The 24,918-nt window shown below is 43.3% G+C and overlaps 1 pseudogene across 1 annotated transcript; it reads left to right on the forward strand.

Annotated features, from left to right (window-relative positions):
• Positions 1-4,280: 4,280 nt before the first annotated feature.
• On the forward strand, positions 4,281-20,368 carry LOC309392411 (vomeronasal type-2 receptor 26-like; annotated as a pseudogene). Its single transcript has 6 exons — positions 4,281-4,507; positions 5,153-5,441; positions 14,073-14,867; positions 17,544-17,756; positions 18,350-18,476; positions 19,458-20,368. The product of its transcript is annotated as a vomeronasal type-2 receptor 26-like (transcript).
• The last annotated feature ends 4,550 nt before the right edge of the window (positions 20,369-24,918 follow it).

The raw sequence follows: 24,918 nt of genomic DNA on the forward strand, positions 1-24,918 counted from the left end.
ACCAGGTCCCCCCCCCCAAACCCCTTTCTTGGTGGGGCTGGGAAGAGATGGGACTGCGCCCAACGCAGGGCAGCTTGAAAAACCTCCTTGATGTGACACACAAGGGAAGCATCCAGGGGAGAAAATATAAACAACATGCAGGCAGTCCTCGACTTATGACCACAATTGAGCACAACATTTAGTTTGACCCATTCTGTGACCTTTCTGGCCATGTTTGTTAAATATGCAGATGTTAAGTTAGCAACATGGTTGTTAAGTGAATCTGGCTTCCCCACTGACTTTGCTTGTCAGAAGGTCGCAAAAGGGGATCACATGAATCCGGGACGCTGAGACCGTCATAAATATGAATCAGTTGCCAAGCATCCAGATGTAAATCATGTGACCATGGGGGTGCCACAATGGTCGTAAGTGTGAAAAATGTTGATAGGTCACCTTTTTCAGTGCCATTGTGGCTTTGAATGGTCACTAAACGAAATGTTGTAAGTCGAGGACTCTCTGTCCAATAAAGAGGTAAACCGTCACAAGAAGGAAGACAGAGGAGGACTCATTTATAAGTCCTGGCAGAGCTGCAGGGAAGTTTCTCCCGGCCTCTTCCTCCTCTTCCTCCTCCTCATCCTCCCCTCAATCCACCCAGAAGAAAAGGGGCCCAATTCTCCTCCGTCCTCCTCTCCCTCGGGCCTCCCTCCTATGTCTCCCTGGGAAAGAAACGGCTGTAAAGCCTCTTTAAGGAGCTCAGGCAGAGGGGGATATTATGGGATGGACCCAGAGCTCTGGGGGAGAAGGAGAGGCTGGAGTGGGGTTCAGCCTGATCCATGCAGGGAAAACCGGCCCTCCTGGAGGTTGGAGCAAAGAAACTGGCCAGATCAGGAGCTGGTGGGCTTCACACAACCCCTGACCCCTGGGGGAACAGCAGCACCCACCCTCTGGGCCCCAAGTAAGCCAGCTATGGTCTGGGGTCTTGGCCACAGAGGCAGCCTGGTGCTGCCCCACCCCGTTTCCCCCCTCTGCCCTTGGCCACCACGGGGCAGATCCCCTCACCTCTCCATGGGGCGCCCTACTTCCCAGATCAGGAGGAAGAAGCACCCAGCTGCCCCAGGGGGAAATTGGCAAAGAGGCCCAGGCTGACTTCTCCACCCCCACCCCCACCCCGGACCCCACCAGCCCCACCTGGCCTGCAGGTGCCCAGGACTCACCTGGGAGCCCCACCTGTCCCAACCTGTGATGTCAGAGCTGCTCCCCCTCCCAGCCAATCCCTGCTTGACCGGCAAGGAGGAAGCCAGGCACAGGGAGGCCATCTGGGTGGGAAGGTGGTCAGGAAGCCCCCAGGTGAAGCTGACCCAGAGATCTCGGCAAGGCTGTTCCGAAGAGGTTGCCATTGCCTCTTTCCCAGGGCTCTGAGAGAGTGGCTGGCCCAGAGTCTCCTAGCTGCCTTAGTGCCCAGGGCAGGACTAGAACTCAGGGTCCCCTGGGATTTCACAACCACCACACCCGACTGACTCTGCTGAGATCCACACAACCTACTGAACCCGGTCACTTCACCAATGGCCGCATTCCCATGTGCCACTTTTAACCATGGTTTGTTTCCTGAGGTTGAAACTGTTGGCCGAGGAGTCAGTGGATTATGGGAACTCCGAAGTGGATCAATTCATTGGAGAGAAGCTGAACAATAGGATACACAGGCAGTCCTCTACTTATGACAGTTCGTTTCATGACCGTTCAAAGTTACAACAGCACTCAAAAATGTGACTTATGACAGTTTTTCAGTTACGACCTTTGCAGCCTCCACAGGGTCACGTGGTCAGAATTCAGATGTTTGGCCACTGATTCATGTTTATGGCCGTTCTGGCTGTGTCCCAAGGTCACGTGTTCCCCTTTTGCGACCTTCTGACAAGCAAAGTCAATGGGGAAGCCAGATTCACTTAACAACCGTGTTATTAATTTAAGAACTACAGTGATTCACTTAACGACTGTGGCAAGAAAGGTCATAAAATGGGGCAAAACTCACTTGATGGATGTCTCACTTAACAACAGAAATATTGGGCTCAATTATGGTCATAAGTCGAGGACTACCTGTATTGGGGACACTTTTCTGCTTGCAAGGACCACATTCACACAACATACTTGACCAGGCCGGGGTCCTCGCAGCCCCCCCTCAGACAAACCAGAGGTCTATGTGGAGCCTCCTCAAAGCCCGTAAGAAATCATGAATGACCACATCCCCCCTCCTCCTCCTCTCCTCTGGGGTCTCCCCTGGGACAAACTCAGACATTGGGGTGGGCTCATTCCTGGCCAAGAAGGGGCTTCCTCCTCTCTGGGCAGAACCCGGCTTTGGTAAGACATGGCTGTGAACCCCCTAGAGGAGAACAGAGTCTAATCCCACATCAACCTGGTATTGAGAAGCCACAGCTTGAACCCAGAGCCACCTAGGATCTGATCTCCAGGCCAAGAGAGCAGAATGTGAAGGACGTTGAGTGGGAGAACTTCCAAGTGGTGGACCTGGGATATGGACCATCCTCTGTTTCTCCCTGTCAGGATGGACCTTCCTGTCCCCTCAGTTCTCCCCCCCTCCTCACTCAGCCCCCACCCAGTTCCCCCTTCTGGACCAAGAAGTCCATATTAATGTCTCCCACCCCCAGCGAAGAGACACAATTCCTGAACAATGGATCCAAATAAACCAGGAACAAAGGAGTTTTCAACATCACCTTCAAACCCCTCAGCCTCAGAGATGGGAAGGGTCCCCCCCTCCAAGTGCATCCCCAAAACAGAGGAAGGGCCAACAAATCTCTGGAAATCAGGTCGCATCATCCACCACACTGTGGCATCTCCACCATCTTTGAAGAGTTCCCTGTGATAAGATGGGTAGCCAATAAATGCAATGATTAGATACAAAGGTAGATACGTGGGTGGATGGATGGATGGAGAGAGAGAGAGAGAGAGAGATGATGGGTGGTGGGTGGATGGATGGATGGATGGATGGATGGATGGATGGATAGATAGATAGATGATAGATAGATAGATAGATAGATAGATAGATAGATAGATAGATAGATATGATGGGTGGATGGGTGTGTGGGTGGATGGATGGATGGGGAGAGAGAGAGAGAAAGCGAAAGAGAGAGAGAGAGAGATGATGGGTTGGTGGGTGGGTGGGTGGGTGGATGGAGAGAGAAAGAGAGAGAGAGAGAGAGAGATGATGGGTGGGTGGATGGATGGATGGATGGATGGATGGATGGATGGATGGATGGCAGATAGATAGATAGATCTCAGCTGTAGACCTGACAGTCCGTTCTTTATTTAATAAACTAAGAAAGGTCAAAATATAAAGAATCTTAGTGTATTATATGAACATGGAAAGACAACTTAGAAACGATACAGAAGAAAAAAATGAAAACATTCATCCACTCTATAATTTTCTCCCTTTTTACTCAATGATGTAGTCCACAAGATGTCACTTTCCTGTTTCTTAATGAGTTCTTATCCAAAATTTAATATTGCTAGAAAAGATGGCAGATGAAACATCACTTCAGGCATAAGCAGTTTTAAAACCAGCTGCAATTAGGGTCAATATATATAAAACAAAATTCCAACCAGGGGCTACTCTTAACATTGGGCAGAGTTCCAGGGTATTGATGGCCTCCTTGTCATTAGAAGACAGGCAACACTAGAGTTCAATGGCATTAGAGTGGAAACAAACTCCATAACGCTGGGTGACCTTCCCCACCAATCTCTGGAGACAAGAGACCATGTTGAAGGACAGCAGAAGTCAATTCCCTGGGTGTTGAACGATCTTTCTCCAGCATCACTTTCTGTCCTGACAGGAAGGACCACAATCACAACAGAACAATGACCCCAGGGGTGTATCTGTAATTTTCCACCATAACATGCTTTTCTCCAGCCTCTCCTCTGCACATGGAGCCCAGAAGAAGTTTAGGATCCCAAGAGGAAAAGTTGCTTCTCTATATAATTATGACCATCTGGACCTTTGAGACTTATGATGTTATTTCTCCAGTTTTTGACTTTGATGTAGACATCAGACTGAAGCCACATGCAAAGGACCTTGTATCAGAAAAGGATAAATTCCTTGGGTCAAACTCTCTGGGAACAAGTTTTTGTTACAGGCAGAGGCTCTGCTCTTGATTGCATCTTTCTCCCCTGTCCAGATGAAACTGAGTGGTTCCCTGTTTGTATCAGTAAAGCCTCTTCTGAGAGTCTTTGCATTTTTCCACTATTCCTGTTGTTTGTCTTAGAAACAGGAAGTGGATTGATTCATCCCATGAATGATGGACCTCCTGCTTCTGCTTCTGATGCTGCTTTTGTCCCATCCAGTCTCTGGGAATCTGAGAATTAAGTGCCCGCAGAGTTCGGAGCACCAGGATGGGAAACAACCACAGAGCTTTTATAGCCCAGGAGACCATCTCATTGGGATAGTCACCACTGGAGATGAAATATTGCATGCAAAGTTGCTTTTCAACGTGGCTCCTTCTGTTCAGTTTGTTTTCCATGATCCGTAAGTCATTGAGAGTAATGGAGTTGCACTTCCTCCATTGTTAGTTGCAAAGTTTTGTCCAACCCATTGCGACCCCATGGACAATGTTCCTCCAGGCCTTCCTGGACCCCCCCCCCCGAAGTACATTTAAGCTCACACCTACTTTTTCAGTGACTCCATCCAGCCACCTCATTCTCTGCAGTCCCCTTCTTTTGCCCTCAATCTTCCCCAGAATTAGGCTCTTCTCCAGTGAGTTTTCCTCCATTCTAACACTCTCCTTCTTTTCTGTTTCTTATTTTTCATTTATTCCTATATTGGGGGATATGTCTAATTTCCTGAATGATTTTGATTTCCATGGATTCTCTCTTTTGTCTGATTTTGTGAAAGAGACTCAAAAAGGGGTCTGAAAAAAAGCTGAAACGGCTGCAGATTATTTTCCTCTCTCAGTTCAATCCTTAATTTGTCACTTGAATAATGAATTTTATTTAAAGTAGGGGTGGAATCAGTTGTAGTTGCCATACCTCAGTCCATTTCTATATTTCTGTAACTGATCTTTCATTTTGGATCAATGTTGACTTAAGGCTCAGTTGGCTTCTGGAGGATTATATATTTTTTTAAAGTATTTGCTGTTGCTGTTGATTATAATAAAAAAATTTTTTACAATAGGGTTATTTTTAGTTTTTATTTTGGCTTATTACCGATTTTCAACATTCAAACGGTCAACAAGAATTCCCAGCTCCTGCACAATCTCACACTGGGCTACAACATCCATGCCAACTATTGGAGCACTTTCCGCACTTCAGATGCTTTGCTGGACATTCTCTCCACGGGAGAAGCCAATGTCCCCAACTATGGCTGTGGAAGGAAGGAGAACCTTCTGGCTCTTCTTGATGCAGCTACAAGGGACATCTCCATCCAGACGTCAACATTAGGAGGCACCTACAAAGTCCCACAGGTTTGTGTGTGTTTTTCTCCATCTGGCAAAGTGAGTGGTGGGTGATGGTGGGTGAGCAATAGATGCAATCATGTCTTCTCCCTGGAATCCAAGAGCTGCTTTTCTCCATATTAGCAAAAATATCAATATTTTGCTCCATTACTTTCATGTTGAAATTAATCATAAAAGGCCTGAAATGCAAGCAATACATTCCCTGGAGAAGACATTCTACCAACTATTTAACTGATCAAAAACATCCCTGATTGTTGGGGCCTCTATTGGCATCTTCATTTCCACACTTAAATAAGACCTGCCTAGAGGTGGTATTCAACCAGTTTGTATCGGTTCACCTGAACTGTTGGTGGAAATTTTGCCCAGTTTGGCTAACCGTTAGTGATGCCTGTCTGGCCATGCCTCTGAACTGGTCCCCCTGTTGCTGGTTGCTCACCCCTCCCACCCAACACTTGTCCCGTCTCACCTTCGTAACATCAGTGGCTTTGGGAGACGCTAGCCCAGTGGGGACATGGGAGGGCAGCCCAGCAAGCTTAGCAGCAGTGTGGCTGTGAAGCTTGTTGGGCTGCTGCCCCTGTCCCTGCTGGGCTAGTGTCTCTCAAAGCTGCCAGAGTTGCAGCCGTTTCAGGGATGGGGAGCGGTGTAGAGGGCTGGGCAGCTGCATCCTGTGCTGCAGTGAGCTTGAGGTGGAGGCCTTGGGCCATGATGAGCATCCCATCTGCTACCGCTGCTCCATATTAGTGCGCTGTCTGCCGAGAGGCCAACCATGACTGCTATGGGCCTCCGTAGGGGAGCAAGGAGCACAGGGGTCCCTGCCAAGGAGGCAACTGGGGCAGAGAGCTTCCTCCTCTGGGCACATTCTATTCGAGCAGCCTCTGTGGCTCGGCAGCTTCAAGAGTGGCGGGGCATCCCAGAAGGCCTTCCCGTGCCTACTGGCAGCGCTTTGCATGGCTATAAAGCTTGCTGGGCCACCCCTCCCCCTCCCCACTGGACTAGCCTCTCCTGAAGCTCCCAGAAAGAAAGAGGAAGAAAGAGGAAGAGAGAGAGAAAAGAAAGAAAGAAAAAAGAGACAAAGAAAGAGAAAGAAAGAAAGAAAGAAAGAAAGAAATAAAGGAGAGAAAAAAGAGAAAGAAAGAGCAAGAGAGAGAGAAAAGGAAGAGGGAAAAAGGAAAGAAATAAAGAGACAAAGAAAGAAAGAGAAAGAGAGAGAAAAGAGAAAGAAAGGGGAAGAGAGAGAGAGAGAGAGAAAAGAAAGAGAGGGGAAAGAAAGAGACAAACAAAGAGAGAGAGAGAGAAAGAAAGAAAAAGAAAAAGAAAGAAAGAGGAAGAGAGAGAAAGGGAGAGAAGAGGAAGGAAGCACCATAAACCCTGGCACCAGATATGGCTTCAGAAGATGCTTTGAAACAGCAGAGCAATTTAGGGCTGGAAAGGATCTCAGAGGTCATCTAGTCCAACCCCCTGCTCCAGCAGGAGAACTGATATCCTCTGGATTATTTTGGTGCCTCTAACAGAGAGGAGAATTGCCAGAAAAGGAGAAGGAGTTTACTAGGACAAGACTGCCATGCAGAGGAAGGCAGAGATAGTCCTTGACTTATGACAATTGAGCCCAACATTTTGGTTGTTAAGCAAGAGCATTGTTGATGAGTTTTGCCACATTTTACTCAATCCATGACATCTCCTGGCTCCAACAGTCATGTGCAGGCTAGGGAAGAACATCTGAAGGCATGTATAATGTTCTAATGGGCAGACGTTTTAGTTAAATGTGTGGCAGAAAGTGGACTCTGCGTGAGTTTAAATGCAGTAAGTGAGGTTGAATGTGTATAGTTTTAGAAGAGCTCTGTGTGTGTGTGTGTGTGTGGGTGTGTGTACATACAGTGTATAAAGTAGATAATGTATCTTTTTGTGTGCCTATAAACCCGCTATACTACGTAATATGTATGTACACATATGGCATATATACATAGGATTAAATTGTGTATTTTGGATGTTCAGTAGTAGTAAATAAATAGACAGGGAAATTGTGTCTCGTTGAGGCCTTTGAGGCAAGGAGAGGCAAAGCAAGTCGCCCCTTGATGTGAGTGAATTCAAGTTGGCCACGCCCACCCAGTTACATGACCAACCAGTCACAACCACCAAGTCACATGGCCAACAAGCCACGCCCACCGTCACATGACCAACAAGCCACGATCACCAAACAAGCCATGCCCACAGAACCGGTGATAAAAATGTTTGAATACCGCCATTGGACCTGCCCTATCCAGTCGGATTGAAGTTGGCAATAGTAGCATTTTATCTATCTAAAGAGTGGAATAAAAAGGAACCTAGCAATTATAGGTTCAATAGACTAGCAGATATTGTGGCTAAACTTTATGCCATGATCCTCTTATTTAAACTTGAGAAAAATGCATTCCTTGCAGAAGAACCAATGTTTTAGGTGGAGTTAAAAGCTGTATAGATTTTATAAGAAATAATGCATAAATTAGTAATCTAATATTGGCAAAAAAAATTGTCTTGAAATATCCAATCACAAAATATGTCAGTCAGATAAACCGCCATTTGCTGGCTTTGTTGGTCTTTTTTTTAACCTTTTTATTTTGTTTATGCAAACTTCACATCTTTGCAACACATTAAACTTCTTTTACATATCTGTTGTGATTCTTTTATCTGTACATATAAGTCTTGTACAACTATAACTTTATATAAATGTGCATTTATATTATTTCATACATCTTTTTTTCTTCATACTATATATAACATTCTATATATTCTATGTGTAACAACATTTATTACATTTGAATCGTTTTGCATTTATTTCCTATTATTTATTGGCTACAGGCTATTTCATATTTCTATCTTTTAATCATTTTCCAGTTTTGTAGTTGTCTATTGATTTGTTGATCTTTCTTCCTTTCTTTTTTGCTTTCCTGTCCCCCCTCCTTTCCTCTAGCCAATTATACCATAAATCCCATACGGAGTTATATTCAGATTCTTCTTTCTCTTCTAATTCTTTCGTGAGCCTATCTCTGCACATGCCAATACTTTTTTTTTACGTTTCTTCTGTTGGTTTGTAATTATTTTTCCAGTTTTGTGCGAATGCAATACTCGCTGCCATGATTATGTGTAGAATTAAGTATCTGATATATTTTTTTCATAATTTCCTTTTATAATTCCGGTTTTACTTCAATTTGGTGCGTGGTAATCTCCTCCAGCCAATCTTTTTTTTTTCCAATACTTTTTCGTAGATGTAAAGGTCCACCACATATGGTAGTATGTTTCTTGTTGTTGGTTGCATTTCCAACAGATAGGTGAGCACTCCGGGAACATTTTCACAATTCTCACTGGTGGGAGATGCCATCTGTAGAACATCTTGTACATGTTCTCTCTATATGCCATTGCCATCGTTAATTTGTAATTTTTTGCCCAATTTTTTTCCCATTCCGCCAATTCTATAGTATACCCAAAATTTGTCGCCCATGTTATCATCATTCCTTTCACAGTTTCTTCTTCCATTTTAAATTTTAATAAATAATGACATATTTTAAATCAATTTTTCTTTGGTTCCCTGTAGAATTTTATCCAGCTCTCGTGGCTTCTTATGAAATCCATCCTTTTCCCTGTCTTTTTTAGACCTTGCCTGTATTTGTAAATAGGGCCACCAGCCTATATCTATTCCCTTGTCTTTCAATTCTTGCCTTGTTTTTAGTTTTTCTTGGTTGTCTAATATGTCTTTATATCTTATTATCTTATTTATGTCCAATATGTTTGGGTATATCAGAGCTTCCATGATGGATAGCCAGATTGGGATTTTGTTATAAGGTTTTGTTTTGATTTCTAACCATATTTGAAGCACAGCTTTTCTAATTAAATATTTTTGGAAATAGCTATGGGTTTTGTCTTTCCCATCCCAGATAAAGGCATGCCAACCCAGTTCCAAATTATAACCTTCTATTGTTAGTAATCTTGTGTTTTTTAGATTGATCCAGTCCCTTATCCACGTGAGAGCTGCTGCGTGATAATAAAGCTCCCAATCAGGAAGTCCAAATCCTCCATTTTCTCTACTGTGCTGTAACAATTTTAATTTAATTCTTGGTTTTTTTTCCTGACCAAATAAACTGTGCAATTAATTTGTTTAAATCTATAAAAAAGTTTTTCCTTAGACTAATCGGTTCCATTTGAAATAAAAATAAATTTTTTGGTAGGATGTTCATTTTAACAATGGCAATTCTTCCCTTTAGGGATATTTGCAGTTTCCTCCAATTTTCCAAATCTTTCTTAATTTTCTGAATCATTTTATCATAATTGTCTTCCTTAATAGTTGAGCATTTCCCTGTCAGCCAAATTCCAAAATAGTTTACCTTTTCTACTATCTGCATTCCCATGTTTTCCTCTAATTCTTGCTCTTGTTTTTTGGTGAGATTCTTTGTAATGATCTTTTTGTTGTTCTTGTACACACACACACACACACACACACACACACACACACTGCATACTCATGCATCCCCCACCCTGGCCCTCAACATAGGCCCGAAAACCAGCTGGCTGACAGGAGGTGAGCCTGCATGTGGATGCTAGTGGAGCTGGGCTGGGGCGGCTGGAGTGACGGGAGAGAAGGCTCTGCATGCCACAGGTTCCCCATCACGGCTCTAATCCTTTCAATTCCTTTTTCAGATCAGATATGTAAGAGCTTCAGAGGCTCTGAATGATAAAAGCAAATTCCCCCTTTTCCACCAGATGCTCCCCAAAGAAGGAATCCAATACTCAGCAATTGTCCAGCTGCTCCTCCACTTCAGATGGACCCTGATTGGCCTCTTTCCTTCAGACACAGAAAAGGGAGAGAATTTCATGAGGATTTTCCCTCCTGTGCTTGTCAGGAATGGAATTTGTGTGGTATATCACAACTGTTCTCAAAGACTGGACATACAGGAGCCCTCAGGGATTCCCTCTCTAAGTGGAGACAAGTCAACGTCTTTGTTCACTTCATGGAACTTGATTCCCTTTGGGACAGAATTCTTCCTTTCCATTTAACACTTATGCGTCTGCCAGGACCCATTGAGGGGAAAGTCTGGATCCTCACAAGTTTTAAAGCATATAAAATAAACAAGAGCAGACTTCTCAAATACATCCATAGTATTTGGAGCTTTGGTTATCTGATAAAGAAAGGCCAAGGAATGATGCCTTTAAACCCTATTTCTTTGTGGAAGTAAAGTTTCAAGATCATTATTTTCATTGTTCTCTTTCAAAGAATGTCTTTTCTATCAAAGGTCGCAGAAGATGCACCCAGAAAGCCCCACTGGAGACCCAGAGGAAAAGGGACAGAGGAAGGATCCAAAATCACTACCAACATTACAGTCTCATGAAGACTCTGGCCCAGGCCATGAATGCTGCATATTCCTCCAGCCCACTCCCTCTCCTTACGAGACCTAGCTTTGTAACCAAATCATCCTCAATGATAGGATGGGAGACCACCAGTAGAGGTCAGGAGGATGGGACAAGGAGATGCTAAAAGCCAACAGGGCTGTTGGTGATCAAGTGCTAAGGCAGGATTTAGCTCACACCCTCACACTCTCTCATTATAATCTCCTTCCTTCCCTTCTTTTTCCATCCCTCTTCATTCTTTCTTCCCCTCTTTCCTTCTTTTTGCCTCCTTGCTCTCTTCTCCTCTTTCCGTCTTTTTCTTTTTCTTTCCTGTCCCTTCTTGGATGCTCCAATGCAAAAAGGGAAACATTCATTGCCTTGTGATCAAATGCCACTTTTGCTAATAGTTTGTGGCCATTGAAAAGACCGAGAACAAACCAGGCTCAGTTTATTCCATGCTGGCATTTCATGGGGACAGACTACAGGACAGCAAAACTGTCAAAATGATGGCTCTGGTAGTTGATCAGAGCTCCTCTGTTTTTTATGTGCAACAGCTTTAGCATTTAAGAACAGAGCTAAGTTAGTTGTTTTTCTATGAATACATAATGATCCTTGAAAGAGCTCTTCCGTAGGGACCCTGCCATGGTCTAATTCATACTGGAAATATAGCAAAGGAAACTATTTCCCCAATTGCTTTGTCCTTTCCCCCCCACTGGAAACTGCTGTTTGTAACCCACAAGGAGGGGATACTTTCCTAAGAGCTCAGAATTCAAGGATACCAATGTGCCCATGACCACCACCAGATGGATTCATAACTGCTGACCAATCGCACTCAACGTGTAGTCCTCAAAGGAACTGCATGTACATGGAGGGAGGTATGCAGTGGAGTACCCCAAGGCTCTGTTTTGGGCCCAGTACTCTTCAACATCTTCATCAATGATTTGGATGAGGGAATAAATGGGGAACTCATCAAATTTGCAGATGACACCAAGCTGGCAGGAATAGCCAACACTCCAGAAGATAGTCTAAAGATACAGAAGGATCTTGACAAACTTGAACATTGGGCACTATCTAATAAAATGAAATTCAATGGTGAAAAGAATAAGGTTCTACATTTAGGCAACAAAAACGAAATGCTCAACAGTAGTAACTGTGAAAGGGATCTTGAAGTCCTAGTGGACAACCATTTAAATATGAGCCAGCAGTGTGCAGCAGCTGCCAAAAAAGCCAACACAGTTCTAGTCTGCGTCAACAGAGGGGTAGAATCAAAATCACGTGAAGTGTTAATACCACTTTATAATGCCATGGTAAGGCCACACTTGGAATACTGCACTCAGTTTTGGTTGCCACGATGTAAAAAAGATGTGGAGACTCTAGAAAGAGTGCAGAGAAGAGCAACAAAGATGATTAGGGGACTGGAGACTAAAACATATGAAGAACGGTTGCAGGAACTGGGTATGTCTAGTTTAATAGAAAGAAGGACTAGGGGAGACATGATAGCAGTGTTCCAATATCTCAGGGGTTGCCACAAAGAAGAGGGAGTCAAACTATTTTCCAAGGCACCTGAGGGTAGAACAAGAAGCAATGGGTGGAAACTAATCAAGGAGAGAAGCAACTTAGAACTGAGGAGAAACTTCCTGACAGTTAGAACAATTAATCAGTGGAACAGCTTGCCTCCAGAAGTTGTGAATGCCCCAACACTGGAAGTCTTTAAGAAGATGTTGGATAGCCATTTGTCTGAAACGGTATAGGGTTTCCTGCCTGGGCAGGGGGTTGGACTAGAAGACCTCCAAGGTCCCTTCCAACTCTGCTATTGTATTGTATCTCAGGGTGGGGAAGGCCATAGGGGTCCTAGTGATAGAAGAGACCCTCAAGGCATCCCCAACCCATTAATATGCCTCCTGCTTCTCCCTCCCTTCCTGCAACAAGGACTCACTTACTTTCCAAAACTCTGTCTCCTCTCTTGTTTCTCGGCTTCTTTGCCTTTGAGGAAGGGAGAGGAGAGTTGGCTGGGAAATGCTTTTTGTGCCGAGAATAGACGCTCCTGGGTGCTATAATATTGTGCAGATTCAGGCACCCATCTTCTTTTGCAGAGTCAGGGATCCAGAAACTTTCATTCTCGGGGGTGGGTGGGTGGGGAAAGTGGTTACCTGCAGGTCTCCTGCTCCTCCCCTCCCCCCAACTACTTTCCACTTAGCTACTTAATGAGGCTTCTTTGTCTCAAGGAGCAGCAATTGGGGCCAGACAGAGACAGGCAATCCAAGTGTGTTTGGCAGAGAAAGCACACTTCAGCCAAGGCTCCCAAACTGCTGCCAATGATGTGGGAGACAGCTGAGCATGCAAATGGGGCCAGACAGAGACAGGGAGGGTAAGAGAGTAATCTAAGTGTGTGTGTGTGTGTGTGTGTGTGAGGGAAAGCGTGCTTCAGCCAGGGCACCCAAACTGGTGTGGCCAACACCTGAGCAGGGAGGCAGGGTGTGTGTGTGGACTTTCATCCCCATTCAAGCAGGGCCTCTTATTTCCCCCCCCAGCACAGTTGGGGCATGCAGGCTGCTGCCACCTAAGCACCATGATTGCCCCCTCCTCAGCCAGCCAGCCAGCCCCACCTGACCTGCTCCCTGCTGGCTCCTGCAAAGCCTCGCCATTCTCCTCCTCCTCTTCTTCTTCGTGTGGTTGTCCTCCTCCGCCCAAGTGGCAGTGGGCTCCACAGGACAGGTTTTCATTTCTTCCCTGGGGCAGAAAACTCTGGTGGGCTGGAAGTGAGTGGGAATGGCCTGGCTCTCCAGTGCTTCCTGGGTCAGTTGGAGGCTTCCTTCAAACAGTTGCAGGTTGGGGTTTTTTTTGCTTCCAGGTTGGTGCAGGAGGCTTTCCAGGGCCAAGATGGGGGGAAAAAAAACCCTGTGCTTTCTGCACCCCATTTTGGCCCTGAAAAGCCTCCAGCACCAACCTGGAAGCAAAAAACCCCAAACAAGCCCTGCAACTGTTTGAAAGCTGAAGGAAGCCTCCAACTGACCCAGGAAGCATTGGGGGGGAGGGGAGGCCATTCACACTCACTTCCAGTCCACCAGAGTTTCCTGCGCAATGTGAGTGCCCCCCCCCCGCATACTCACACGTCCCCCACCCTGGCCCTCCACAAAGGCCCGAAAACCAGCTGGCCAGCAGGAGGTGCACCTGCATGTGGATGCTAGTGGAGCTGGGCTGGGGTGGCTGGTGTGCCAGGAGAGGACGCTCTGCATGCCACAGGTTCCCCATCAATGGCTCTAATCCTTTCAATTCCTTTTCCAGATCAATCATTTAACAGCTTCAGAGGCTCTGAGTGATAAAAATCGATTCCCCTTTTTCCACCACATTCTCCCCAAATAAGGATTCCAGTACCCAGCAATTGTCCAGCTGCTCCTCCACTTCAGATGGACCCTGATTGGCCTCTTTGCTTCAGACACAGAGAATGGAGAGACTTTCATGAGGACTTTTACGCCTATACTTGTCAGAAATGGAATTTGTGTGGTTATATCACAACTGTTCTCAACAACTGGACATACGGCAGCCCTCAGGGATTCTCTCTCTAAGTGGAGACAAGTCAACGTCTTTGTTCACTTCATAGAATTTGATTTTATTTGGGACAGAATTCTTCCTTTCCATTTAACACTTATGCGTCTGCCAGGACCCATTGAGGGGAAAGTCTGGATCCTCACAAGTTTTAAAGCATATAAAATAAACAAGACCAGACTTCTCAAATACATCCATAGTATTTGGAGCTTTGGTTATCTGATAAAAGAAAGGCCAAGGAATGATGCCTTTAAACCCTATTTCTTTGTGGAAGTAAAGTTTCAAGATCATTATTTTCATTGTTCTCTTTCAAAGAATGTCTTTTCTATCAAAGGTCGCAGAAGATGCACCCAGAAAGCCCCACTGGAGACCCAGAGGAAAAGGGACAGAGGAAGGATCCAAAATCACTACCAACATTACAGTCTCATGAAGACTCTGGCCCAAGCCATGAATGCTGCATATTCCTCCAGATCGAGGAGGGGAAGGAAGGAGAATGAAAAGATCTTGGGGTCTCCAAGGCTGCAGCCATGGCAGGTATGGGGCTCCCAATATGGATCCATTAATCTTAGATCCTTTGGAGGAGGAATCCAGAGGAGAAGGAGGGGAACCATCTCAACAGATCTGGTCAATTTAATTACTCAGGGAAAGGAAAGAGTGAAAACGTGAAGAATGACCGCTGGTGGAGTGGTCGGGATCAGCCTGAAGTGGGCATTTGGGAGCAGACCAAGACGGGCAGGAGGCCACGGCAAAGACAGGCAAACATGCTGGGTTGCGTGGCCACATGGTAGAGGCAAAGGAGCCAAACAGCAGCTGTAGCTATGACTCTAAGGCCCCAGCCAAGGACTGCGAGGCAAGTAGTGGTGGGGAGAGACATGGCCAGGCAGAATTTTTACTACCAGTTCACTCAAACCGGGCCTGACCGTCTGAATCCCACCACTGGCTGTATCCCCCCTTCCCCAACCAAGAGATTGTTTCAGTTGGAAAGGGGGCTCCCAGACTCCTCTTGATCTTCAGCTCTTCTCCTTGTTGTCTTTCCTCAAGGCTAAGAGCAGCTCCTTTGATCTCTTCCTTGGCTTCATTGTCCTTCCCTGAAGTTCATGTAGATTTTGTGCAAATTCTCCTCCACGTGTGATGCCTGCAAGGGGACCTGGTCCTTGAGTTGGGGTCTCCCCAAACCAAAACGTTCACTTCCTGAGATTCTTATGGCTGCATTTACTTCTTTCCATGGACATCTCCCGGCTGACTCAGATTCTATTTCCAGTTAACTACGATTTTGAGATCATTTTCACAAACATACATATCAAATTTGGTATCCTTCATGTTTCTTCCAGGCCATCATTCATGTTCTTATATGAGACTCTTTTGTTAGTCAAGTCCTAGTAGATAAAAATCAGATACTTTTCTACTGCTTTTTACTTATGAACCCTTCTCTGTGTGCTAATCATAAATATTGTTTCTGGAAACTTGATTTTCCTCTTATAAAGTTTTATTTTATTCAAAAAGGTAAAATACAAGTTTTGGAAAATAAAACTATTACAAAGACAAAACAAAACTAGATAAAACATTAAAAACAGACAAAGACATGCATCTTGTCTCCCCAATCGAATACAATACAGCAATAATAGTTTCTCCCACTTGCAAAATAGGCCCACAATTATAAACTATATATCTACTGGACTTGCCATCTATCTGCTGTATATAAAAAACATAGTTAACAGGCAATCCAACAATAAAGTTAAATTTCAAAACTTCAAAATTGTCTGTTATCTGCTATTGTATTTAACTCACAGAAAATTTCTACCACAGACCAACACAATCATTACCTCTGATTCGTCCATAATCTGTCCAGGGTTCAACATCTTTGTTTGATTCTTATAATAAAAATACATTTCCTTAAAAATTTAATTAGAATCTTTCCCAACAACTGCTTTCCATTCCCCAAAGTTATAGGGTGTCCTGTAAATGCAAACACAACTCTTAAGACTTGTTTTCCAGTTAAATATGGCAACTCCATCCCCCAATCTCCCTCAATCTTCTTGAAAGAATCCATTTCATCGGTCATCCGTTCTGTCCACTTTGAGTCTTCAGGGTCCATGGCCTCTCCAGCCATCTCCAAGCAGCCTGCCTTCAAACCAGACTCCTCCTTCAGGGATGCCAGCAGCAAGTTAAGTTCCAGTCCATCCATCCAATCCATCCTATTCAACAATTGTTGCTTGCTTCTGATTATCTCCTTTAAGTTGATTTAAAACCATTGTTATTTTATGAAACTTTTTAAAATGAAGTTTCAAATAAGGCTTCTAAGTTGAAAGACTTTATATTCTTTAAATCACATCAAATAGCTTACTCTAAGATCCTATTAATTACCGTATTAATGACAACATAGAATAATTGATGACCAAAGGCAAATTTGTATCCATCACTTTTAGGTTTCATAAGAAAGATTTAAAAGGGTTAAAAATTATTTGAGTATCATTTTGAAGACAGTTTTTATCCACTTAGTTATCATACCATCCACCCCTCAGGTTTCTAATCCTATCGCAAAATTATTTCTGAGGCCTTTACTGAAATCCAGTTCTATCACCAGAGTTCCCATAATCTATTTAGGAAGTGTAATGATGTGTGAGAATGATTTTTGGGATGAGGGGAAGAGAGGCTGCCTAGGGAAGGATCAGATAAGAGGGGAGTATCCTGCAGCTGCATAATGGGAGAGAAAGAAACTCAGGATCCTCACTAACTTTTCAGACTGAGAAAAGAGCTGGTGGGAGATTTATTCTTTCAGATCTGCAAAAAAAAATTAATATCGTATTACAATCAAGTAGAATTAGCACATTTAGAGATGTTTTCCATCAGGATGACCAGGGAGAAGATTAGCCTGACAACTTTCTTCTTGATCAACCCATGCTTTCTGGGAAACCTGTTGTTTTCAAAGAGTTTATGGATCATCTTTTATTTCTCTGTTCATTTTATTTGCCATTTGCTCTAGAATGTTCCCTATAATTGATCAATTGTGTTGATTATATTTTCTTTATATTTTGTCACTAAAGATTGACAATTTTTTCTCAAACTTTTTCATTCACTTATGAAGATAATGGCAGTATTTGTATCCTATTTAATCATATTTGGAGATGAGACAATTGTAGAAGAAAGATTCAATGTGGGATAAGAAACAAAGTTTTCTGCTTTTCAAATTCCTGGATGTTCCCATTCTAGTTTCATCCCTTTCTGAAGAAGAATGAATTTTGGAATATTTCTGACATTAATCTGTACTTGGACCAAAATGGAGAGATAACAGCAGATCTGACCATTGGCAGCTTCTTGGTTCTCCCCAAGGAGGATCCCAGGAGAGAGATTCTGGCATATTTTCAAAAACAGAGACTTTCTATCAGACAAGATGCTCTTTCAGGGCTAAAGTTGCTCGATAAGGTGAGATAAATTTTGGTGTCTTTTCTCTGTTTTCCAAAGTCTGAGGTCCCATTTCAAGTGGGCAAAGCCTAGAGTCTCCAGGGTGGTTGGCATCCCATGCCAGTTGGTGTCATCTAATGGAAGTTCTTCAACAGACAGGACCTACAGTAAGTGGAGGGGCTTTGCCATGTTTTATGGAAATCTTTCAAGATCTTACTGGACAGAGGTTTCTTTCTTCATCACAGTTGTATTCTTTATTGAAAAATCTAATGGAATAGAAATTTCCTAAATCTTTTACAATTAATTTTATTCTCAGTTTTAATATGAATATATCATCATATGTAAATCTTTTTCAGTTCCATCTCTGCTGACTTTATTAAGTAGAAAAGTAATTTATTGTAATGTTAAATGCCAAAAGGAAAAGGGAGGAACTAAATGAAGAATCTGCCAGTAGTTAGTCATACCTCCTCCATCTTCTTAGTAGTAGTCAGGTATTTCATATTTACTTACATGAAGACCAGAGGCTATTTGGCTAATGTCAGTGTCTATCTCTCTTTTCCATGAATGTTGACTACTAACACATTTTCATTGGCATTCTTCATTTTTCTGCTCAGTCCCTGCCTCAGTCCAACTGTGCGGAAAATTGTCATCCTGGATTTGTCAAGAGGGCTCGAGAAGGAGAGCCAGTTTGCTGCTATGACTGCATTCCTTGTCCGGACGGGACCTTCTCCACTCAGGAAGGTGGGTCACACTGAGGAAAATGGGAGGCTTTGTGGAACTGGATCCATCCAGAACATTTTCATGAAAGTGCAAGTTAAAAGACACAAGCTCACCTTTCTTAATTTTTAAAATGCACAATTTCTTATCTAAAAGGAAGTAAATCAAAAAGTCTTTGAAGGAGGGGCTGGGAGGAGATGGGAGGAGGGGGTGGCAGACTGGGCAAGCTTTACTAATAGCAGAGGAAACATCTCTCCTGCTTTCTAGTCTGGATATGTGCTGCTAAATTCACCTTTCTAGGAGGATCTGAGTTCTTTGAAACTTGATGAATTGTTTTAGGTCCACCTTCTGAAAGACCTTGCAATTCACTGTATATTTGAACCTCCCCCTGAGGATCACTGAAAAGGTGTCACTGGTCCATAATGTGGTGCTGTGGATAGTTATGGGGGCAACTCATTGCACAAATATTCTGCCAGTCATGTAGATCAATCAATCAATCAATCAATCAATCAGAGTAGAGCTGGAAAGGACCTTGGAGGTCTTCTAGTGCTACCCCCTGCTCAAGCAGGAGACCTGATACCATTTCAGACAAGTGACTGTCCAGTCTCTTCTTAAAAACATCCAATGTTGAAGCACCCACAACGTCTGGAGGCCAGTTGTTCCACTGGTTAATTGTTGTCACTGTTAGGAAATTTCTCCTGAATTCCATATAGCTTCCAGATGTTACAAGATACTGTAGGTATCCTCTAAGTCCAGTATATTAATTGCCATGTGTCAGGACTCTAAATATTTGTGTAAAAAGATTATATGATTCATTATTAACGTGTAATAATGTAGCTTCCTATGAATTACATTACACATTACACCAGAAATAATTAACACCCTAGGACTTTCCTCAACTTCATATACCTAGCCACTTAAAAAAAATTATATCCTTCTTATGCTATTTTTAATGAAAAATAAAAGGAACGAAATATTAAAGAAAATTGATTTTTGGTTTCTCAGATGCAGAAAAATGCACCAAGTGTCCAGATGACAAATATCCAAATGAGGCCAGAGTCCAATGTATCCCCAAAGTTATAACCTTCCTATCATATGAGGAACATCTGGGCATCATCCTGGTCTCTTTTGCCCTGCTCTTGTTCCTAACTACAGTCCTTGTTTTAATTATCTTCATTAAATATGGAGAAACTCCCATTGTCAAAGCCAACAATCGGGACCTCTCCTACATCCTCCTGGTCTCCCTCCTGCTTTGCTTCTTGTCTCCTTCTCTCTTCATTGGTCAACCCAGGAAAGCCACCTGCCTTCTCTGACAAACGGTTTTCAGCATCATCTTCTCAGTTGCCATTTCTTCTCTCTTGGCCAAAACCATCATGGTGGTGCTGGCTTTCCTGGCCACAAAACCAGGAAACCGAGTGAAGAGATGGCTGGGGAAGAGTTTGGCCAACTCCATCATCCTTTCTTCTTCTGCTCTCCAAATTATCATCTGCTCCATCTGGCTGGGAGTTTCTCCCCCCTTCCCTGACTCTGACCTCCACTCCCAGCCTGGAGAGATCATCCTGCAATGCAACGAAGGGGCTGTTGTCATGTTCTATGTCACCCTCAGCTACATGGGCTTCCTGGCTGCCATCTGCTTCACGGTGGCTTTCCTGGCCAGGAATCTGCCTGGGGCCTTCAACGAAGCCAAGCTGATCACCTTCAGCATGCTGGTCTTCTGCAGTGTCTGGGTGACTTTTGTGCCCACCTACCTGAGCACCAAAGGGAAATACATGGTGGCTGTTCAGGTCTTCTCCATCCTGGCCTCCAGTGCTGGTCTGCTGGGCTGCATCTTCATCCCCAAGTCCTACATTCTCCTTCTGAGGCCAGACCTGAACACAAAGGAGCATCTCACAGCCAGAACTAATGTAAAAACATAACACCATTATGACATTGGACGAATTGTTAATGTTGCTTTTATTTGAAATGAGAAATTAATTATTTCCATTTAGATAGTATGTAGGAGTCAAAGAAAATCATTTCTATATGTTTCAAAATGGGAAATTGTTGAATGACTTGCATTCTTGTAGCTCCCTTCCCTTTCAGTTCAATAAATCTCTGTAAAAGTCATTTAGAGGAATTTGCTGTTCGGCAACAGCTACTGAACACGACACTTTAGAAAATAAATAACGTGGACACTTGTTCCTACTGACAGCAACTAAAAGTGTGTGTGTGTGAGAGAGAGAGTGAGCAGGAAAAAGAGGTCAGGAGGAAGCTGTGGGAACCAAGCACCAGCCTGGTTGCCTGATCCTCTCCCTGAGAATGCCGGAATGATGTGAAATGCCATGTTTGACTGGCTGTCAATTGGGGAGGGAAATCTTCATCCCTCTTATGTAATTCTTTCTTGATTTCCTGATAAAACCTCCTTTGCAGAACGTGTCCAGCAGAACAGCTATTTGGGATTTCAGTTTGGAATTGTTTTTATTTTGGTCTGTACTTCACACCCAAAAAAGTAAATAAAAAATTAAGTGTGTAAACAAATGTCCACATTAACCAGAGAAATAAAATAGCAGTTTTCAGACCCTTTAATTTTTCCACAATTTCTACCTACAGCATTTTCTCTGCTCCTCTTCCAAGCTTGTCTTGTCTGTGAAGGGCTGGAGAAGATGTCCAGAGAAAGGGGACCTTGAGACTCTCCCCAGGAGGAGGTTGAAGGTATCCTGTCTAAAGGCAGCCGCATCATTGACCAGGTCACAAACCTTCAATGCTGCATAATGTTCATCCAGGTTCAAGAAGGGGGAGAATAAGAGAGGAGGGACTTTGAGGTTTCTAGGAAGAGGCACCCATGGAAGCTGCTCTGCTCTCCAACCACAGAGATTGCAGATCAATTGGGAATCAATGTTTAGGTTTCTGAATGGCTCCTAATTGGGAATGGAATCCCTTTGCAAATTCCATTTTAAGGAGATAAGAAAAGATGTGATGGATCAGACCAAGGTCAATCTAAGATTCACAGTGACCACACAGAGGCTTCTGGTTCTCCCACAAGCAGAAGAAGGCAGAGACTGATGGCTTTGCCCAACATGGAACAGGCATTTTCCCACAATTTCATTTTCCTCCATCACACCACACAATATTGGACACTCAGCCATCTCACACTCTAGGAATCTCTAATTCTGGTATCACACATTAATCTAAACATTTCCTAGTTCCACAACCCCATTCAGTAAGAATTAAGGTGGGACTGGAACTCACGAGTCTCCTGATGATTGGCCCAAAGTCCCCCAGGAAGTTTTCATTCTTATGGGAGGATTAGAATTGGCTGAAACTCACCCAGCAGGCTTTCATGCCTAAGGCAGAACTAGAACTCACAATCTCCTGATGATTGTCTCAAAGTCTCCCCATTGGCTTTTATTTTAAAGCTGGTTTTAAAACTTTAGTGAGTGGAGCAAAGTTCCTTGGGTGTCTTTGATTTCCCCGCACCCTTCCCAGGCACTCCTTGCCCCACTTCCCCCCAGCACAAAAGGCTCCTTCTGCTGCTCCACCTCCCTTCTCCCCTTCCCCCTTGTGCAAATGGATAGATGTCACTCAAGCACCTGTCCTGCCACCTCCCTTCCGCCCAGGACTGGCAGTGCCCCCCCCCACACACACCACAGGCAGTCTGTAGGACTTTACAGTACCAATATTTAAGGGGCTGCCACAAAGAAGAGGGAGTCAACCTATTTTCCAAAGCAACCTGAAAGCAAGACAAGAAACAATGGATGGAAAGAAGCAATGAGAGGAACAACTTAGATCTAAGGAGAAATTTCCTAATGGTGAGGAATGGAACGTCTCGCCTTCAGAAATTGTGGGTGATCCATCACTGGAGGCTTTTAAGAAGAAACTGGACAGCCAATTGTCTGGAGTACTGCAGGAGGTTGGACTAGAAGACCTCCAAGGTCCCTTCCAACCCTTTTACTCTGTTATAAGTTCTGTTATAGGTACACATGTTTACCATGCTAAATAATTATTGGAACACACTGATTTACACTGATAATGTGATATTATCACACTTAATTGTTGGGTTGTATGCCCTGTGAAGAAGACCTGGATTCTTTTGTCATAATAATTATCTTATAATTAATAAATCATGTTCAAAAGTTATGGTCTTTGGAAAACAACATCATAACCATAGATGCCTATTTGATGGTAACCCAGTAGAGCAAGTAACGCCTTCCCTCTTTTTGACTTGTGCAGTGTATAAGGTCCTCAATGGAAGGCAGGTTGGCAGTAATTGTTTTTTATGCAGCTCTGATTATCCTCTGAAGTCTGAGTCACAACCATGTCAAGGTCTGCCTCACGGGGGGATTCTGGTTCTTCACACAGTCAGCCAGATGTTTGAACTGGATGTCAGCTGTACCAAGGAAAGCTGCCTTTGGCAATTGACCAATGGTGAGGTTGTCAATGCCATGAGTGTCCAAATGGGGCTCCAATTGTTTTGGGATTTCACCCCAGCCACTGGTTAGTCCTGGGCCAAAAGAAGCACCAATTTACTATTTTGATAATAAGGAAGTAATACATAAGGAAGAAACAAAAGATAAATTAAATGTAGCAACCAAATTAATATTAAATATTTCCAGACTCTCACTCTTCTTTCTTTTTAGCTTCCAAAGCCAACATCCCCACCCAAAAACCCAAAGCAGGAAATGCAAAGGAACAAAAGACAGCAGATGACCTCAAGTAGATCTCCCTTCAACTAGGACCTTCTTTTCTTTCTTCTTTCTCTTGCACAAGTCCTTGGTCCACTCACTTTTTGCGGCCTCCAAGTTGTCCACTGATTGCAGCTACCTAGGTTTTTCTGCCTCTTGAATGGAATCCACCTAAGAATGAAATAACAATAGCAATAATATCATTATAATGGGAAAATAAAGAAAAAGCTGGCAACCAAATTAGTTCAAACACTTACCAACCATCACATTGTAGATCAGGGAAGGACGTCCCACATCCTTCTTCTCTCATCCATGATGGGGATGTTTGGATTGAAGGATTCAGCAGGGATGGGGGTCGCCTCAACACCTTCTGACTGGCTGTTCTCAGTTGGCTGCTCCGGTAACACTCGCAAAGACTTTTTTCTGGGGATGGAAGAAGAAAGAGAGAATAAAATATAATTCAGTGATATGTTATTTTCTTAACTTTAATAATAAGGTTTATTCTTGGGGGGGGGGGTCCTCCATCCCTGGAGGTTTTCAAGAAAAGATTGGAAAACCATTATTCCAGGACGTTATAAGGACTCCTTGGGCAGGGGGTTGGACTAGAAGACCTCCAAGGTCCCATCCAGCCTTATGAGATTCTATGCTTGCTTCTGATAAAGTAAGTGGATGTTAGTTCCACCAAAATTAGCTCCAAATTTTCCAGGGGGTTTTCCATGGCCTTGGCTCCCCAGTTGGGGTGATGCCACTCCCTTGATGAGGAGCAGAGAAACGCAGAGGGCAACCGACACAGAGACCCCAAAGATGGCCAAAGTTGTAATACATCTTTTATTCCATTTCTTATTTATATCTGGCCTCAGGGCTCTAATAAATAAATCTGAAAGTCAGGATTGCAATCTAAATATTTCTCAGCTGTTAAGTTCTTCTTTCAGATCCTTGTTTTCTTTCTAGAGTTCTGCCATTTTTAGAACCAAGAAAAGGAGACAATTATTCTCTCTTCAAAGTTTTTCTATCTGCAAAGCTGCATTTGACATATTTTCTCTCTAAAACATCAAGGCATAAAATTATTTTTTTTATGAATAAAAGGAATAAAATTAGAATAAAATTAGCCCCTTGGGTTTTTACTTGAATTATCAAACTTGTTTACAATAAACAGTAATTTTGTTTTTTATACATAGCCTTACATTTTAATTCATTTAGTGTTGCTATGTTGGGAACAAGGTGAAAAGAGTCACTTCCAATTTCTGGCCACTTTGTTCCAGGCAGCTGAATTCAACCCAGAACATTGTAGAACATTTGTTCCGATTGAGGGAGCTGGAGAGAATTGAATTGAAGAAAAGCCGAGGTTGCTATCTAAAAGTTCTCAGTCTCTCTTCCAAATCTTTGCAGAGCTCCTCCTTTTCTGCAATTAGTTGGAGATTTTTCTGCCTGACCTCCTTGTTCTTCATCAGGAGCTTTTCTTTTCCCAGCAGCAGCCTTGAAATTTCTGTTGCGTTCCTGTCAATTACGAAGAACAGAGAGAAATTAGCCTCCATCGTATTCTTTCACTTGAAACTCTTTCCTAAATTAAAAAATATATATTAAAAATAACTTCGTGTGTGTGTGTGTGTGTGTGTGTGTATAAAAATCCAATTGTGCTATTTTTGTTAATAAATCAGTGGTTTCACCTTACAGGAAACAATGTGCAACCATTTATCCGATAGATTAGAAATGCTCAGCATTTCATAACAGAGGGGGAAATTTTCATGGACTTAAGTTGTAGCTGAAATCAATACAACTATATTATTCTAGTTTTGCATTACATT

This window comes from Natrix helvetica (assembly GCF_964273705.1).
Source record: "Natrix helvetica genome assembly, chromosome: 5".
In the NCBI taxonomy this organism is placed as follows: Eukaryota; Metazoa; Chordata; class Lepidosauria; order Squamata; family Natricidae; genus Natrix; species Natrix helvetica.